Source organism: Amblyraja radiata, unplaced genomic scaffold, assembly GCF_010909765.2.
Source record: "Amblyraja radiata isolate CabotCenter1 unplaced genomic scaffold, sAmbRad1.1.pri scaffold_936_ctg1, whole genome shotgun sequence".
Classification (NCBI taxonomy): domain Eukaryota; kingdom Metazoa; phylum Chordata; class Chondrichthyes; order Rajiformes; family Rajidae; genus Amblyraja; species Amblyraja radiata.
The window spans coordinates 10,568-16,799 of record NW_022630933.1 but is presented as its reverse complement, the minus strand read 5'-3'; the positions used below and the strand labels follow the sequence as shown (position 1 = coordinate 16,799).

The 6,232-nt window shown below is 39.9% G+C and overlaps 1 long non-coding RNA gene across 1 annotated transcript; it reads right to left on the bottom strand.

Moving 5' to 3' along the window:
* Window positions 1–2,703: 2,703 nt before the first annotated feature.
* LOC116970484 lies at window positions 2,704–3,308 on the bottom strand. The gene is made up of 2 exons (XR_004411158.1): window positions 3,132–3,308; window positions 2,704–3,008 (listed from the first exon to the last, which is right to left on the bottom strand). It is a non-coding gene; the product is annotated as an uncharacterized LOC116970484 (long non-coding RNA).
* Between the last annotated feature and the right edge of the window lie 2,924 nt (window positions 3,309–6,232).

Here is a 6,232-nt window from a genome sequence, read left to right as displayed (position 1 = left end):
TTCCCAATAACCAGAGAGTGGAATGAGATCGGTCTGTAATGGTGGGGTTATCTAATTGTAGAATTTCACAAAATTAAATTTGATTAAGCAAGATTTATAAATGATGTACAACTTAAGGATGGTTTTATTCAGCAAGCATACAACTGACTAGATTGTGCTGGAAGGAACACACATACATGGATGTGATATAGATGTATATAATCATGTAACACACAAAATTATATTTATTCTGATTTTTATATCCAATGTTGAACTTTATTTCAGACCAGACAAGGGACATTAAATGATAAACATTGTAAAAAAATTGTTAAAATCCCCGCAGCTTCACTCTGGTGTTTTGGCCGTGCTGATCCGTGTCAGGCTCCCCCGCACGCTGTGGAAGAAACATAGGCTTAATAAACTATTTATCTATCTATCTATCTATCTATCTATCTATCTATCTATCTATCTATCTAGGCATCTTTTCGCATTTATTGTGGTTTATTTGTCTTTTTAACACGGAATATCTGATAACGACACATTAGCGGCACATGGAACCAACAATTGCACTAACCCACTCAATTTAATAATTCAAAGGCAAGATCCATAAACAAGCAAGGATAACAACTTTCATTCTGTCATACATGGTGAGATTTTAATGTGAATATCTCATAACGGCACATTAGCAGTATATTGCACCAACCCACTCAATTTTAAATAATTAGCAGCACATGGAACCAACATTGCACTAACCCACTCAATTTAGTAATTCAAAGGCAAGATCCATAAACAAGCAAGGATAACACCTTTCATTCTGTCATACATGGTGAGATTTTAAGGTGAATATCTCATAACGGCACATTAGCAGTATATTGCACCAACCCACTCAATTTTAAATAATTCATAATACTAATCAATGGTCAACACTTTATTTCTGACATTTCATCAATAAATCATTTGACATCATGTACTTTACTTATGCGTCACTTTTAGAACTTTCTTACACTTCCTTTTAATGGTCAGGTCCTGCAGGTCTCTATTCTTCTATTTGAGTCCATAATGTATGCGGACACTGACAAAGATAGCTACAATTCGCGCCTTGACTCTCTGGCAGCATAAGTTCATGTCCTTGTATTCCTTAGTATTGTGTATCGCTGTATTTATTAGATTGGAGATGTTGTTCCTGGTCATGTTAACATTGTCGAATTCTGTGTGGAACACTTTCTCGCACACCTGACAGAATGCGAGAAACTGTTCTGAAGGCACCATGAGGGAGCCGAAGTCTGATGTCGATGTGTCATATGCCTTATGGTGGATGTATATGAGGGCAGGATCAATTAAGGTTGTATCAGGTCGTAGCAGAACTTCTCTGCATATGTGACTTTTTGAGATCAGTTCATGTGGGGTGAGGAATCTATGGCAGATGTGGCCTGCGATGTAAGCCAGTGTGTTCTCTTCCGGGAGATCAAGTGACGTGCTGCAAAATACAGTGTTCTGTTGTGCCCTATTGTGATGGGAGATAGATGGAGATGGTTTCTTGACTCTGTCTTTTGTCAGTGTTGTCAGTGATAAGATAAATTTAGCATCGTCAGGTTTACAGTTTGGACTTAGAGATGGCTTTATCAGTTCAGCTACCATGACCATTCTTAAAGCACAGCAAAATTCCTTTGCTGATGGGTTTTCTCGGAATCTGCCCTTTCGCCGAATGGTCGCGAATAAATTCTCAATGACATCCTGATTAACCCTGGATGTGAGCATGAAACAAGCGTCTGTATTTTCCTTTATGTGCTGCCACAGCTGTGTAATGCAAGAAATTGCAAGCCGCCATCCTTTGACAAACAATAAATTTTTCGCTCCAAGCACTTTTAAGCTTTGCAGTACAGGCAGGCATGATTCAAAGAATGACCAATGCGCCGATTCTGCAGACGTGGGCCTCTCAAATTTTTTATTGCCTTGAGACACCTGCCGTTAAATGCATCAAACAGTCCATTTATCATTGCAATGAAATCCGCAGTATAAGCAGCACCCCCAGGCAACCGTCCCATAGTTGAATAGGTTAACATGCCTGCTGACACCGAATGACTGAGCACCTGCGCTGCTTTGTTGATTCTCATTTTGGAGAAGCTGTTCAGAGCAAAGTGGGCTCTGGTCAGTTTATGGCCTTTCCTAACGGGAAACTGTGAATCCATTTCATAAAACGCGCGAATATGTGCCCACTTGATATGTTTGTCCGCCCTTGTGCAGTCTCGCGACAGAAAGTAACCCGCAGGTTGTTTCCATTTCCCAAACAGGCCTCTAACCATGAAAACAAGAGCATGGTTGGCAGGCCGTGACGTCTTCCCTAGCGATCCAAAGTCCTCAAAACCTTCAACTGAATCTTCTGTAATATTGTACGAGAGGCCTGTACGTAGACTCATTTCATCAAAGGAGACTATACAGACTCTATCACTCTCTGACATGCCTGCTACCATGTCCTTTCAAAGCTCGAAGATTAAGATCTTCGGGGAAATCCTGGTCTTACTTCGACATTACACAACCATCTACGCAGCGATGAAATTGATGGCAGTGTGAAAATGCTCTGGTACAGCTGATATGTGCTGGGACTCTTGTGGTAGAGGGACAAGGCAAGTATCTTGTCTGCATAATCCCATCGTCTTCCTCTTGCGCTTCTACCCATGGCGCATTCCGCAATTGTGATTCAAAAGTTGACTTCAGTGGCTCTTGTAAAAAATCTAAACTGATCAAGCTTTCTGTAGCTCTCCTTCTCGCTGATTTCTTCATCTGTTGCACACTTTTCTTGAGGCGGAAAGTACGCTGTCTTTCCTTCTTCAGAGCTCTTCTGTGATTTACAGCTGGTGTGAATTGAATAACATTCTCACGAATCTGGTCCGTAGCTAAGCAGTAAGAATGGTCGGCCTGTATGTTGTGTGAGACTATGTGAGTTGCATCTGGTGTGAATTGAAGTCCTTCCTCACGAACCCGGTCCGCAGCTAAGCAGTAACAATGGTCGGCCTGTATGTTGTGTGACACTGCCGAGGGGAAAAAAATTAGTTTGGGCTTAAAAGAGGTATACAAATGAAATGGATTTAGCATATACATGTAAATACATTTGCATCCACTGGTAATTCTCATTTTAAATCAATGTGAGATACCCAATTCATGTTTAAAAAATTGTAAGTGCGGCTGTCTGCTGCTCCGGTCCCAGTCAGGGTCCCTCTTTGACCGCTCCACTCACACCACGGCTGGTGTTCGCATGCCACCGAGTCACACGGTTGGCAAGCGGCGTTCCGGCGTTAGCTCTGGAATGTTCTGAAAGATCTCACAGATGAAAATGTTAGTGCAATACATGACATTTCATATTGTGCCACTGACAATTGTATCAGTTAGGATATTACATTGTGATAGATTTTGCAAAAGAGAGAAATTAAATGTTTATTTAAAAATTACTTGCCCCTTTGCTGCTTTGAAGGCTTCGGAGAAGATGGAAGGTTCTCATTATTCCTCTCAGGTATCCTGCGTTGAGTATACAGTTGTTTCGGAGGGTTAGGGATGTCAAAGAGCGTTGGAACTGCATCCCAAACTAGCCTGTTCTTGGTCTGCTTGTTGTTAAACTGGCTAAGTTCGAAATGCTCAGAACAAAGACGGCAGTTATGTGACAAATACGCCGCAGTTCGATGTAGGAGATCATGTCGGCGGGTATTCTGCACCGACTGTTGACATCTGAAATTACAGAAAATATCATGCAGTCAATATGTTCTTATTCTACATTAAATAACAGAGGTAGAAAGAAAAAGCTCTTGAGGGGTGCTATTGGGGAAATGCTCCTGAGAAGAAAATTCGTACGGTGGCTGCTATGAAGCAGTGAAGGCAGCTGCACTGAGCTCTCCTCCAACAAATCGTGTTTAAAGTCGACTCCTATGCCAGGATCGAGTTAAAAAAATCTTATCAGGTTTGCTGAACGTCGAGGGTACTGACTCCATCAAACGGTACCGGTGGATTTGGGATTTTAAACGATCTTATCCTTAAAACTGGATGAGAAAGCGAAGAGGTCAGAAAGGACCCAAGAAAACTACAATCAGTTTCCAGCTCCAAAAAGCTCTGGATGAGCTTGAAACACCCCGGAACTCACTTTTGAAAGTTTGGAAGAGGAGCTGGAACCTCAACAACCTACAAGCGATATGGCTGCGAGAAGTGATACAAAGGAGAAAGAAATGGAAAGCTGGGAAGAAACGGTAAGAGCTAATATTCTTAAAGATATCACTAAAGATCTTCAGAAGCAATTTGCCAAAATGAATTCTACAATTCAGAACAACTTCTCCACTATGGAGGGCAATCTTTCTAAGAAAATTGATAATAGCTGCGGCGAAGTAAAGGAGCTTTATGTAGCCCTGAACCAGCAGTTTAAAGATTTGGAGTCCAGGACGGCGAAGGAATTGGAAAGTATCCAGAAAGATTATAACAATAAACATGACACCCTGCTGAAGCAATTAACAGACTCGGAAAAATTGATGGAAGAGATGGATGGTGAAATGGAACAGATGAGCCAAGAAATACAAGGTCTGAAAAAACAACACGATACTAATTGGGAGCTAACGAATAAACTGAATGAGAAATGTCAAGATTTAGAGGCCAGGTCAAGGAGGCAAAATCTGAGAATAGTAGGAGTTAAAGAGGGTGATGAACACGGCCTTCAAATGCGTGATTTTATTACTAATCTACTTAAAGATGTTTTCAAACTTCCAGAAAAACCAAAGATAGATCTGGCTCATCGAGTGGGTCGCTTCCAAAAACATGATAATGCTAAACCAAGGCAAATCATTGTAAAGTTCCTGGATATTTCAACTTTGGAAAATCTATTAAAGAAAATAACCTATGGAGAAAATCTTACATTTGCTGATAATAGCGTAAGATTCTACAGGGATTATCCTCGGGAAATTTTGGCAAAAAGACGCGAGTTTAAAAGGGCAAGCAGTATTTTATATGGACATTTTGAAGTTCGTTATGGCGTGATCTATCCAGCGAAAATGCTAATTACGTTTAAGGGTAAGCAACGCTCATTTACGGACCCGGACTCTGCTTGCAAATACGCCCAGGAGATTTTAAACAAAATTCAAGGAGGAACAGAATAATAGACATTTTATCTGTGGAACTTTGTTTTTTCAGTTTCAATTAAGACACTAGAACGCTTCAGACGGTTACCAGACAGGCTTATCTGGCAAGAATGTGTTGTTCAATAACACAGGCCGAATTAAACTTCTGAACTGAAAGCACAGATGGAAGGTCAAGGTCGCAAGCTCGTCAACAAACCCCTCAGCACGGAGAACTATGAGACCGTCTCCTTTTGAAATGGCCATTATGAGGCATCTGTTCCACACTATATGATATATGACCTATTATTTATATATATAATTAACTAACTAATTAACCACTTACGCGCAATAAACTCAACTAACGTTAAAGGCGCAATGTACTATACTAACACGACTAACTATATAGCAGGAAGGATGGGGGAGGTTAGACATATATTTTAAATACTAAATACTAATTATGAATTACTTAACATACAGGTAAATGAAAGTGTCATTATTGACGAGGTACTTTAACCCATAATTTTAATCCAAATCTTCTACCTTCCCTTTTATTTTATTCTATTTTAAGCTGTTCCGCGATTAATTGACCTGATATGATAATTTTGGTAACAATTAGAGGGAACCGACTAACGTTGGGTCAAATTCTAATAGGGGGACAAGGCCCAGTGCATAACCTCATCGACGGAGGTCAATTTAAAAACAAATCTAGCTACCTTAGGTGGCTTTTTTGTAATTTATCGCTTTTTTGATAAATTACATTCACTTTTTTTGTTTATTCACAATTATTTGTTGTGTGACTTAATAATTTTTATGTACACTTTATTTTATGTTTTTCTCTTTCCCTTAATTATGTTTAATAGTGTCAGGAGATGTAGAACTACTGTAGAAATTATGAAGGACAACTCTGGATTCGGGATTCCGAGGTACTTGGCTGCATCACATGAATCATACAGTCTGGTAATAATAGCCAATGCAAGATAATAGTCGAATAAATATCGGAGGTCTCACCTTCTGTAGTTGGAACATCAGAGGTGCGAATGAGCCAATTAAGAGGGGTAAAATTCTGGCACAATTAAAATCATTAAATATGGATATTGCTTTCCTACAAGAGACACATCTGAAACAACAAACTCAGATCAGATTAAGGGCAAATTGGATAGGTC